Raw genomic sequence first — 14,048 nt, forward strand, 5'->3', positions numbered from 1 at the left:
GATGTTAGTGACTCTGCACGTTTAGTAAGAGCTTCTCTTCAGGGTTTGATGAAGATCGTTCAAACTCATTATTTCACAATGATCCACGTCATTGTACTCGAGAACTGGCAAATGTGATGAACTGTGATCATTCCACTTCCGTGCGACATTTGCATGCAGTGGGGAACGTTCTAAAACCCGGAGTATTGGTACCGCATGCACTAAGGCAAACACAAAAAGTCAGCGAGAGGGCACAAGTGCGTCTCTGCTTGCTCGTCAATTGACTCGTGAACAACACCGACCACTCCTGCCTTGTCTCGTTACTGCTGACGAGAAATCATGTCTTTATACTAAAATAAGGAAAGGAAGGGAAATGTTGAGCCCAAACAAAGCAGCAATTCGCCGTAGAAAGACCTGTGCGCATTCACAAAAGATAATGTTACGCATGTTGTGGAACAGCGACGGTGTGCAGTACTACTATTTTGCTTCCCGCAGGTGTAACCATCACTGCTAACATCTGTTGTCAACAACTGAGACGTCTCGCAGACGCAATCCAAGAACAATGACCAGTCAGAATGCGTGAAGTAATGCCATTCCACGAGATCGCCAGCCCGCATTCTGCTAGACTGACAATAGACACTATACAAGTGGTAGTTTGGGAAGTCAATTTAACATAAATCATATCCACCTGATGTTGGGCCATGAGATTTTCACGTTTACCGTTTTCTATCGAAAAACCAAGGAACTTCCTTACTGGATGAAAAAGCGTCCCGAACACGACTCGACTAGCTCTTCGTCTCAAAACCGCGTGATTTCTACTGTCGCGAAACCATAAAGTTACCCCAGCGTTTGTAGACTGTTGTAATTATTGAAGGAGAATATGCTATTGACGAATAAAGTCCCTGTTATGCTCATCTACAGAGTTTATTAAAGTTGTGGGAAAAACACTACGAACTTATGCACCAACCCAACACCTTGGTCTGCAAGATCACCTGAGCTCAACGCTGTGAATTTTTTCTGTCTGAGTTAACTCAAAAGTGAAATTGTTATGTAGCAATTGAGCTGTTCAGCATACACCTGAGATATTGCAAGTCCGGTGCCTGGTGACCTACAGAGAAGGGGAGCTCCCCACAAGATCGTGCAAGCTTAAGAAAGAAGACAATGTTGCCCAACCGAAATGCCATAGTGAATAATAACTATTAGAGGTGGACCAATCATGCATGAAAATACAGGTATCACATCACACATGAATATATTAATAAAAGGGCTCACCTGTCTATAACAGAAACTAGCGGTCACTATAGCAATGAGGTTTCTTACCGTAAAGCATCGACATATGAATTGTCCACTGAGCTAAATATGTGAACATTTAATAAAAGGGCAAAGAATTGTAAATGAGAAATACAGCCTTGGCACAGGTAGGTGCACGCAATAACGGCACAATCATGAAACTAAATGGTGGAATGAAGAATGCTTAGTGGCTTACGAAAAGAACCCGGAAAAATAAGTACGAACACCAGTAGAATCACCAAAGTGCATGGTAAAAGCAAGTAGCTGGCTGCGAACATTAAAACTGTGTAATTAAAGCCTGATGAAAGTTAACTAGCCTTGCATTCTCCTCTGCTTAGTGGTTGCTTTGGCGGCTCATTCTTACTACGTTCATAAAGCATTGCAGTAATGGTTGGAAATTCTGACTCCAGCTCGAAATCCGTAATCAGTAATAATATGAAGACATCCTTGTGTACGATACCAAGTCTTGTCTCATACGTCGTCCGGCAGCAAGTATTTACTCTTCCATCCCCCGTAGTATTGAATACTGTCTCCGTTTATAATGCAGTGTAAAATGGTGACCACATCGATCATGGGGATGTGCATACAACATTATGAAACGACAGTTTGGGGATAAGCTGCCATGTAACAAATTATACAGCACTCCCACTGTTGTGGTTCAATATCTGAAGCAGAGAATTTCACAGTCTTATCAAGATTTACGATATCATCCTGAGTGTTTGAAAAAATCCGAAACTTATTGCATTACTGCATCTAAATGTGAGGACGACTAGTGGAACACTTCCTTCCACAGGATGCGAGTGTACAGAAAATAATATGTAGCGTGCTAAAGTAATATTGTATTTCGTTTTAAGGGAGGCCACGTATGAAATGAAAGCCTAATTCGATTTACATTACACCTGTACTAATTAAGGGACTATATCACACTGAAGACAGTGAGGCTTCGTAACCACATATTCGGAATTTTCTCGCAAACAACTTCATCCCCAGCTACGCAGCTACCTCTAGCGCGTTCTTATACATAACATGGCCAGATAGTAAATAAAGCTTTCGTTTACCTTTCACGGATTTCATGTTTTCCGGGCTACATGGAGAAACAGCTTTTTATTATTCACCTTGAATCCAGCAGACACTCATAACAAATATGCTGAGATTTTGAACAGTAGAATTTCTAACTCGTTCGATGTGAAAACTAAGAGAACCTTATTTTCGGAACTGTCATAGCGAACAACGATATCAGATGTCTTTCTAAGACATTACCTAACAAGCACCATGTAGAGTGAAATAGTAGTTCCGTTCGAAACATTAGTTATTCTCTTTATATCTCCAGTGCACCAAAATTTATGCAATGTACTTCTAACTATCATGCCTAGAAAAATGATCAGTGCATTTACTTACAGGTCATCGGAAATACCACTGGAATTCTGATAACGTCCCAGTTTTCAGGTATATCTTCCTCTGACTCGTTCATCAGCAGTGTGATGTTGTGACCTCTTTCGGACAGCCCAGTGATGAGCGGTTTGAGCGAAAACCAGGGACTCCTGGCTGGCAGGGGAAAAAGGGCCAACACGTTCGCCGCGTTCACATGGCTAACAAACAAGCCACACGTCGTGGATATCACCAGAGCAAGTAGCCAGCCACCCTTCGTCTGCAACAAAATACGTGTGTTTCAGAATCTCAGTGTAAACACCTAGTTAATGTCATTTGAGCAACAGTATTTTGCATCTAACGTGTGTTAGGAGAAGGCTGTAAAACTTAACATAGAAGAGAATCAAATATTGAAGAGGATCAAATATTGACGTTGCCTTCGCATGTTGCCTATTTAACTGCATTCAGGGGTGACAAAAATTTGATTTTCAGTATTTTGTATAAATAGGGCACAATTTAAAAATCTGAAATACTGTCATAGCCTAGTAATTAACGTTATGTTAAAGATTTAACAGAATAAATCAAGAATTAAAGTTAGAAGTTGAATATATATCTTAAGGCAATGTAACTCACGGCGTGAAAATTACCTATACTATATTAATTCAATATCTAAGAATAAAATTAGTCAACGACTTCCAACGAACACTACAAATAATTTCAAACCTTTTCGAAACTTTTTCTCGCAGACAGGCCTTGAGAATAATTAAAGGAAAAAGTTAATAGCTTATTAAATTTCAGCTGTTCATGCAGTAAAACTGACGAATCAGCCATGCCATCATAATTTATTATATCTTCACTACTAACTCTGTTCGAAACATATTACACAGACACTGTCAACTTACTATACGCCGCTGCTCGTGCCCGCAAAATTATATTAAGGAGATATGGTGCCATTAAAACCTACAACTACATCTACATAGCTACTCCAAAAGGCACCCAATGGTGCGTGGCGGAGGGTATTGAGGTGAGTGAAAAAAACTGCTTTTCTTAAAAAGGAGCACAAATTTCCCAGACTACACTCAAATAGTGCTTGATAATGAGACCTATTAGAGACTCCAACAAACCTTAAACATTATTTCAACCCTTTTCTATAATTTTTCCTCTCCACTGCCACCCAAAATAAAAAATAAAAAAACGAAAACAGTTCATCACTTACTAAACAAGGTTGACGTAAAATATTTATCACAATAACTCATTAGTAAAGTGATCAGATATTTCTAGATGTTTTGTACGTGGGGGTTCGCTTCTTTAAACAACTGAGGTTGAGGTGGTTACTAGTTATAAGTAAAGTTATCCACGAGATTACTTGAAAAGATGTTGTACATCATACTTACTATTCTGATCCTGTGCTCCCAAATGTTAACATTCCCCACTCATACAACCATACAAAAATTCCCTTAGAACCATGAAGAAATTCCATTCCGGACAAATATGTACTTAAAATTTTACTTGATGTCTTTAACTCTGATCCAGTAGGTTCATACGATACTGAAAAACTACCTGAGCATTGTCATACCGATTTAAATAACGTGAGAGAATATATTGTTAATGATTAATTTCTCTCTTATTTCTATGTATTGTGTTCCATAAGCTAATGATACTTCAAAGAGCAAGTGGAACACTTCTACATTCTTAACTCCGTAACCCCTTTGAAGAATCTTATCATTTTGATGACTGTATTTGACATTGTAGTTCTGTCAGACACAGCAAAGGACCTAGAAGAGTAACTGAACGGAATGGACAGTGTCTTGAAAGGAGGATATAAGATGAACATCAACAAAAGCAAAACGAGGGTAATGGAATGTAGTCGAATTAAATCGGGTGATGCTGCAGGAATTAGATTAGCAAACGAGACTCTTAAAGTAGTAAATGAGTTTTGCTATTTGGGGAGCAAAATAACTGATAATGGACAAAGTAAAGAGGATATAAAATGTAGACTGGCAATGGCAAGGAAAGCGTTTCGGAAGAAGAGAAATTGGTTAACATCGAGTATAGATTTAAGTGTAGGATAATCGTTTCTGAAAGTATTTGTATGGAGTGTAACCATGTATGGGAGTGAAACGTGGACGATAAATAGTTTAGGCAAGAAGAGAATAGAAGCTTTCGAAATATGGTGTTACAGAAGAATGCTGAAGATTAGATGGGTAGATCACATTGAACAGAATTGGAGAGAAGAGAAATTTGTGGCACAACAGGACGAGAAGGAGGGATCGGTTGGTAGGGCATATTCTGAGGCATCAAGGGATCGCCAATTTAGAATTAGAGAGCAGCGTGGAGGGTAAAAATCGTAGAGGGAGACCAAGAGATGAATACACTAAGTAGATTCAGAAGGATGTAGGTTGCAGTGGGTACTGAGAGATGAAGAAGCTCGCACAGGATAGAGTATCATGGAGAGCTGCATCAAACCAGTCTCTGAACTGAAGACCACAACAACATTTGTAAATATCACCGTTAAAAGCCGTTAACTTCTGACAGAAGCCACTGTCCAAAATTTTCAGAACTGCTTAATGAAATGGACAATTTAAATTCATTGCGACAAGTTCATCTGAGTCAATTTTTAGTTCGTTTATTATCTACTGATGAATTTCTAAAGCTGATGGTTGCAAAAAAATATGGACAAAAGTGCACTGAACAGTGTTAACACGGTTAGATGTTGGCACTGTGAGGCCATACGGCGGGCAACGATCAGGTTGGTATTCCACCGCTGTTTGGGGCGTCACCAGACATGCCTTCGCTGCTCACTGGGGCTCAGTTCGAAGCCGGATTCATCAACAAAGACAATGCTACCCCAGTCAATGAGGTTAAAGGCCGAAGGCGTGCCTGGATGGGCCCCAGACAGCGGTGGGATGCCAAGCTGATTGTCGCCTGCCATACGGCCTAACGGCCAGAGTGATGGTCTGGGGCGGCATTTCGTTTCACAGTAGAATCAATTTGGTTGTTATCTGCGGCACCCTTACAGCACAGAGGAAAGTCAACGATATTCTGCGCCCGGTTTGTTGCCCATCCTTGGCTTACATTTCATCAATATAATGCCCACCTTCACACAGTGAGAGTTTCTATGTTGTCTTTGTGGTTGCCAATGTCCCGTCCAGGAAAGACGCCGGATCTCTCCCCAACTGAGAACATTGGAGCATTATGGGCAGCGTCCTGCAATCTTCTCAGGATTTTGACGACCCAGTGCTCCAGTTGAACAGAATTTTTCAGTATACGCCTCAAGACGACATCTAACAACTCTATGAATCAGTGCCAAGCCGAATAACTGCTCGCACAAAGGCCAGAGGTGGACCAACGCGTTATTGTCATGCTCAATTTTTGAAGCTCTTTCTCGTGAATAAATCATCCAATTTTTCTGAAATCGTAAAAATTAGTTTGGTTGTACATGCACATTACATCTACCGATTTCCGTTCCATTCGGGTTATTCCTTTTTGGAGCTTAATCACTTTCTTTTCGTCTTAGAGCGTACGTTGCAAGAACCAACATAAAGTTTAAAGATTTCCTTCTTATATATGAAGGGAAACAAATTTATTTATTTAGAATCAAAGTCGGAAATGAAATCAATTGATCAGTTGATATATGTGTTCCATTATGGTAGAGCACAGGTGTTTCAAAAGTAGCAATGATAAATCATTATTTCCGCAGTTCCTTATAGCCAGCCAGCCGCTGAAGCCGAGAGGTTCTACGCGCTTCAGTCCGGAACTGAGCTGCTGCTATGGTCGCAGGTTCGAATCCTGCCTAGGGCATGGATGTGTGTGATGTCCTTAGGTTAGTTAGGTTTAAGTAGTTCCAAGTCTAGCGGACGGACCTCAGATGTTAAGTCCCATAGTGCTTGGAGCCTTATAGCCAGCGTTACATTAAAAATAGAATTTTTTTCAACCTTTGATAAACCAGATATCGTATTTTGTAACATGTACATGTGTCCGGTGTCTTCAAGTACGCGTTACTCTGGTATGTACGTTTTGAATGCAATACTGCTACTGAAACAATGTAGGGTAGCGGCTGTAGGTTAGGAAGAAAGTAAAGTAATGTAAGAGAACTGATACAGCTATAAGTCAATGAAACATATCAGAATCGCCTACGTTCTGAGGATGGCATCGTACTTGTTCCTCTAGATAAACGTCAACAGTGAATGGGGGAACGTGACAGGGGTCTGAAAATCAGTTATGACAATTTCAAAATTATTTACATATTGAGAAGAAAACCATACAAATTTAAAGGAGTAAACAGCTGATGAGCTTTTATGATGAGGATTGATGCAAACAGCTTCTGTATAACGAAAAAAGAAATAAACAATGGACTGGAGTAATTTTTTGTGACTATAATTGCAACTAAAGTTCAAAAGTATGTGAGGAGAAACGTTGACAATTAATGAGTATTACTAATACAAACTTGTGGCAGTGACACGACTCTTAATGACAAAAACATTTGGGAATTTCACAGTTGACAATACAGATTGGATGTTAGGAGTTATCATGAAAGACAAGAAAACAATTCATCTAGGGACAGGCTTAGTTGGAGGAGTGTAAGATTTAATCTTGACTGAAATAGTAATACGGTGAAAACGGGAGGAACATGCAACTGTAAGGATGGACGGTGGATCTAACAGGAAAGTACTTGAATGAATTTCAGGATATACAAAGAGACAGCAAAAACGACATTCGTGGCAGACATTCGAAACTACACTAAAGCAACGTATAAGGAGTTGTTTGAGGTTGCCTCTAATCAGTAGGATAAGTGGCACGACTGATGTTATACAGTAACGGGAGCTTGCCTTATAGAGAGGCAGCGCCATGGCCTGTAGAAAGTGCAGTAAAAAGACTACTGCTGTGTGATGCAAGGCCTGTGTATTTGTAATCGGAACTTAGAAAATATTAGAGAAACGTGGTTTGTTTCAAAACATTTAGTAGCACTAAAAGTTCTTTTCCTTTGTACTTTGTTGCAGATTTGTCTTCCAGTACATCAAAATGGCGACAGACCATAATGCGCAATATGTCATCTACGAGGGCAGTTCAATAAGTAATGCAACACATTTTTTTTCTCTGCCAATTTTGGTTGAAAAAACCGGAAATTTCTTGTGGAATATTTTCAAACATTCCCGCTTCGTCTCGTATAGTTTCATTGACTTCCGACAGGTGGCAGCGCTGTACGGAGCTGTTAAAATGGCGTCTGTAACGGATGTGCGTTGCAAACAATGGGCAGTGATCGAGTTTCTTTTGGCGGAAAACCAGGGCATCTCAGATATTCATAGGCGCTTGCAGAATGTCTACGGTGATCTGGCAGTGGACAAAAGCACGGTGAGTCGTTGGGCAAAGCGTGTGTCATCATCGCCGCAAGGTCAAGCAAGACTGTCTGATCTCCCGCGTGCGGGCCGGCCGTGCACAGCTGTGACTCCTGCAATGGTGGAGCCTGCGAACACACTCGTTCGAGATGATCGACGGATCACCATCAAACAACTCAGTGCTCAACTTGAGATCGCTGTTGGTAGTGGTATCACAATTGTTCACCAGTTGGGATATTCAAAGGTTTGTTCCCGCTGGGTCCCTCGTTGTCTAACCGAACACCATAAAGAGCAAAGGAGAACCATCTGTGCGGAATTGCTTGCTCGTCATGTGACTGAGTGTGACAATTTCTTGTCAAAGATTGTTACAGGCGATGAAACATGGGTTCATCACTTCGAACTTGAAACAAAACGGCAATCAATGGAGTGGCGCCACACCCAATCCCCTACCAAGAAAAAGTTTAAAGCCATACCCTCAGCCGGTAAAGTCATGGTTACAGTCTTCTGGGACGCTGAAGGGGTTATTCTGTTCGATGTCCTTCCCCATGGTCAAACGATCAACTTCGAAGTGTATTGTGCTACTCTTCAGAAATTGAAGAAACGACTTCAGCGTGTTCGTAGGCACAAAAATCTGAACGAACTTCTCCTTCTTCATGACAACGCAAGACCTCACACAAGTCTTCGCACCCGAGAGGAGCTCACAAAACTTTAGTGGACTGTTCTTCCTCATGCACCCTACAGTCCCGATCTCGCACCGTCGGATTTCCATATGTTTGGCCCAATGAAGGACGCAATCCGTGGGAGGCACTACGCGGATGATGAAGAAGTTATTGATGCATTACGACGTTGGCTCCGACATCGACCAGTGGAATGGTACCGTGCAGGCATACAGGCCCTCATTTCAAGGTGGCGTAAGGCCGTAGTATTGAATGGAGATTACGTTGAAAAATAGGGTTGTGTAGCTAAAAGATTGGGGAATAACCTGGTGTATTTCAATGCTGAATAAAACAACCCCTGTTTCAGAAAAAAAATGTGTTGCATTACTTATTGAACTGCCCTCGTAGTAAGACTGCGACAGTGGTACTGCGGAGTTATCGCAGCCAGTATGGCAGGGCACCATTGATAATGGTAGCACAATCAGGCGTTTCAAAAACCTTAAAGCGACAGGCAGTGTCAAAGACCTTTCTCGAAGTAGACGTCCCATTGTGTCTGAAAGCACGTGTTGACACAGGACAAGCTGCATTTATCGCAGTCCTCGGTAGTCAGTTCGTCGTGCATCACTCTAATTACAAGAGACAACATGAACTGCTCATAAAGTGTTGCATAAGCGATGCAAAGTATAACTCGTTCAAGCATTGCAGCCAAGCGATCGTCCTCTGCGGTAAGCATTCGCGTGTTCCATCCTGGCCTCCACAGATGCTGACAGTGAGTAGTACCTGAAAAAGTGCCGAAAACTCGGAACACACGTGAACATATCCGTGACAGCCTGGAGCTTAACTCTGAAGAAATCGTTTATGCAGAAGAATAGTACAAACATACTATCTTTTGACCAATGGATACACGCCCGTTTGGGCAATATAGTAATAAGCGTCCCAGACGTAAGAGAAACAACAGAACGATTTGAAAAAAAAAAATAAATCAATAGGTCCGGATGGAATCCCAGTTCAGAATTACGATGAGTACACTGCGGCATTGGCCCCTTACTGAGCTTGCATTTATCGCGAATCTCTCGACCAGCGCAAAGTCCAAAGCGGCTGGAAAAAAGCGCGGGTGACTCCTGTTTATAAAACGGGCAAAAGAACGGGCCCGCAAAATTACAGACCAATATCTTCAACAACGGTTTGCTGCAGAAGTCTAGAACGTATTCTGAATTGGAATCTAATGAATTTCCTAGAGACCGAAAAGCTTATGTTGACGAATCAGTACGGTTGTAGAAGCCACGGCTCGCGTGAAATTCAGCTAGCACTGTTCTCACATGATATACTGCGAAGTGAGAATGAAGGGCAGCAGGCAGCTTCCGTATTCCTAAATTTCCGCAAAGCATTTGACGCGATGCTCCACTGCAGACCGTTAAAGAAGGTGCGAACATACGAAGTAGGTATCTCAGTGGCTCGAAGAAACCAGTATGTTGTCCTCGACGGCGTGTTCATTAGAATGTACCGTCAGGAGTGCCCCAGGGAAGCGAGGTAGGACCGCTGTTATTTTCTATATACATAAATGATATGTTGGACAGGGTAGGCAGCAATCAGACGTTTTTCGCTGATGGTGCTGTGATGTACGTGAAGGTGTCGTCATTGAGTGATTGTGGGATGATACAAGGTGACTTAGGCAAAATATGTAACTGGTGTGAAAAATGGCAGCTGCCTCTAAATGTAGAAAAATGTAAGTTAATGTGAATCAGTAGGAAAAACAAACCCTTAATGTTCGGATGCAGTGTTAGTATTGCTCTCATTGACACAGCGGCGTCACGTAAATATGTGGGCGTAACGTTCCAAAGCTATAAGAAATGGAAGGGGCATGTGAAGATTGTGATTGGGTAGGTGAATTGTCGACTTTAGGTAATCGGGAGAAGTTTAGGAAAGTGTAGTTCCTGTGTAATGGAGATGACATATTGGACGCTAGTACGACCTATTCTTGAGTACTGCTCGAGTATTTGGGATCCGCACCAGGTCGGATTGAAAGAAGGCATCGAACGAATTTAGAGATGGACTGATGGATTTGTTACTGGTAGGCTCGAATAACATGCAGGTGTTACTGAGATGTTTTGGAAACTCAAATGCGAAAACCCTTTAGTGGAGACAGCGTTCTTTTCGAGGAACACTGCAGAGAAAATTGAGAGGACCTGCATTAGACGTTGACTGCAGAACGATGCTATGTGGCCAACCTACATTTCGCGTAGGCACTATAAAGGTAAGATATGAGAAATTAGGGATCATACAGAGGCATATGGCCGTTGTTTTCCCGCTCTTCAAATGGTTAAAATGGCTGTACTGTGGGTCTTAAACATTTGAGGTCATCAGTCCCCTAGACCTAGGAACTACTTAAACCTAAATAACCTAAGGACATCACACAGATCCATGCCCGAGGCAGAATTCGAACCTGCGACCGTAGCAGTAGCGCGGTTCCCAACTGAAGCGCCTAGAACCGCTCGTCCACAGCGGCCGGCTTTCCCCCTCACTCTATCTGCGAGTTGAACAGGAAAGGAAACGACTAGTTGTGGTACAAGAGTATGAGTGTCGATGTAGGTGCAGAGTGTTTGACATGGCCTAATGTACTATATGGCATGAAGTCCAGAGAAAACCCTGACGGGAAATGCTTGCCTGGCCATGCTCGAAAAGTTCCTCGTACCACAGATCGAAAAGCTGCAGTCGTCCACCATCTCCCTGCATGATGGTGCACACCGCACTGGAGTTTGGAGTTGGAACACACGGGGTGTGCTCTATGTCTCATTTCCTCAGAGGTGTATGCGTCCTGATAGTCTCATCGCATGGCCCCGTGCTCTCCCGACGTCACGCCGTTACACTTTTTTTGCGGCATCACGTCAAGGATTGCGTGCACACAATACCTTTCAATCATATTGCAATCACTCGTGTACGAATCAATGAAGTAAGTAGAACTGTTAATACTTCAATGCTGACCTGTACACGAGTACACTGGAAGAACTCGACCATCACCCTGATGCTGAGCGACGAGTGGCACGCACATTAAACTTTTCTCATGACAGAAAGAAACTTGGAGAGCTGCTAAACGTTTTACAACAAACCACGATTTCATATAGTCTCCAAGTTACAGTTTTTTGAAATTATAGCTGGACTGTACTTCGGAAGACGACACAGTTTTTAACTGTCCGTGGTTGACCAGGGCAGCTCTCAATATCCACACATCTATTTCATTTGTCATCCGCAGTTCTCCTCATCCTGAAATACCTCGGCACATTGTCGTCGGCTCGCTCTCATCACTGTGATAAATGCTGTTTAAGACCCAGGAAGGATGCTGAATGCAGAAGTAATTTCAATTTCCCCTGAGATTTTAATGTGGACAGAATGCTTGAAACTACTGAAGGATATTTGAGTTGGGATGTGATGCCTTCCAACACAGTACTTCCGCGTTAGTAATAGTACTAAATGCACGACAAATGTCTTGAAAGAGTGTGCTTGGTCTTAGTGTCCCAACAGCTATCCTGGATAAGTTAATAGAATACCGAAAGATTAGAACAAAGGCAGTTACAGTATCGCATGTATTAGACAGCGTTTTTGATGAACACTGTTCAAAAAAATCCTTAATATTTTGAGTCAGTGGACTATACTGAAGCCTTGGATGGAAATATGTGCGATGGCCGTTCAGTACGTAATGCAACACTTTTCTCGGCCAGTTTCGGTTTAAGAAATACAGAATTTGTTGTGGGACATCTTGGTACACCCCGCTTCAACCCCTATAGTTTTATGACATTTGCAGCCTTCAGAATGACGTGTGACACGGAGGTGCGTTCCAAGCAGAGAGCCGTCATTGAGTTCCTATTGGCGGAAAACCAGAGCATCACAGATATTCATAGGCTACGGAAAACTGGCAGTGAACAAAATCACGATGAGTCGTTGGGCGAGGGGTATTTCATCACCGCAACATGGTCTCTCGAACCTGTCCGATCGCCTGTGTTCCTGCCGGCTACACACAACTGTGTCTCCTGCAGTCTTGGAACGTGCGGACACACTTATTTGAGGTCATAAGGTGGCAATTTATTGTAAAAACTGGACAGAACTAAATAACGATTCATTTGTAAGGAAATTCAGTGTGACAGAAGTACTGAAATATCAGTCCAGTTGGAAACGGCTTTGGTGAAAACATTCATTGATCCATTTAGTATTGGCCAGTGAATTAAATGTATTACCTGACGTAATAAATAATAAAAGAGAAATACTTCTGCAAGCAATCGAAGATTTCTTTACATGTTTGTAAAATTCAAGAGATAGATAGGGAAACTAGTTTACTAATAATTAATGAAAATAATGACATCCAAAAGTAATACCAGATGAGATGTATGTAGGATTTGGGACATATGAATAGAGGAAAACGGAAGATTATAGCAGTTTAAGAGAAAGTGATTAAAATCGGTGAAACTGTTAGACAAAAACAAACTGTGAGTCGCTTATTTACGGAATTTTGTGCAGAGTATAACAACTACCAGAACAGGCAAATTGCTACAGCTTCGTTACAGTATAAGAAAGATGACAGAAGAGGCGCAAAATACTACAAGTAAATCAGCTCCTCACCATGATGTACTTGTAAAGAACAATTACTATAAATTTATGGATCAAAATAGATATATTTTATGCAAGTGTGAACTATATATATATTTCTTTTTTTTATTGGTATGGATAGTGCCCCACGTCGGGCATACCGTTCGCCGGATGCCGGTCTTTCAATCTGACACCACTTCGGCGACCTGCAGCCGATGAGGATGATGATAGCACAACACCCAGTCCCTGAGCGGAGAAAATTCCTCGACCAAGCCGGGAATCGAACCCGGGCCCAGAGGTTTGACAATCCGTCATGCTGACCATTCAGCTACCGGGGGCGGACATAAAGTATAATGAAGTTCCTTTATTACATTCCTATACCTAATGCATCAAACATTATTTTATTGGTAGTAAATGCACCAATTATATGCAGTTCTTTAGTTATTTTGTTTCATTGTAATTGCCTGCGTCTGATTGTATTATCTGCAATTAAGGAAAGTAATTAACGGAAACTAGTTCTCCGAGCTGGATCCAAGAAGAAAATGCATCATCAACCAATATAGTTTACCAAAGTGAAGCTAACAAAAGCCTCATTACAGAGTGCGGAGAGAAAAAACTTGTGGTCATGAAACATACAGAAAACGGTTAGTGAAAATAAATAAAGCAGGAAAGAATGAACGTAGAGAAGACATCATAAGTGCAACAAATGCAAAGACGATAAAACATGGGCTACTAATGAAGTAAAAAAGTGTAAAGTCAAAGCGAATGAGAAATAAAAAGTAATATGTCCAAAATAAAAAAAATTATACAGTGCAAAGGATGAACGGTAATTTTTGGAGCA

The sequence above is a fragment of the Schistocerca serialis genome, chromosome 9 (genome assembly GCF_023864345.2).
Source record: "Schistocerca serialis cubense isolate TAMUIC-IGC-003099 chromosome 9, iqSchSeri2.2, whole genome shotgun sequence".
NCBI classification, from domain to species: Eukaryota; Metazoa; Arthropoda; class Insecta; order Orthoptera; family Acrididae; genus Schistocerca; species Schistocerca serialis.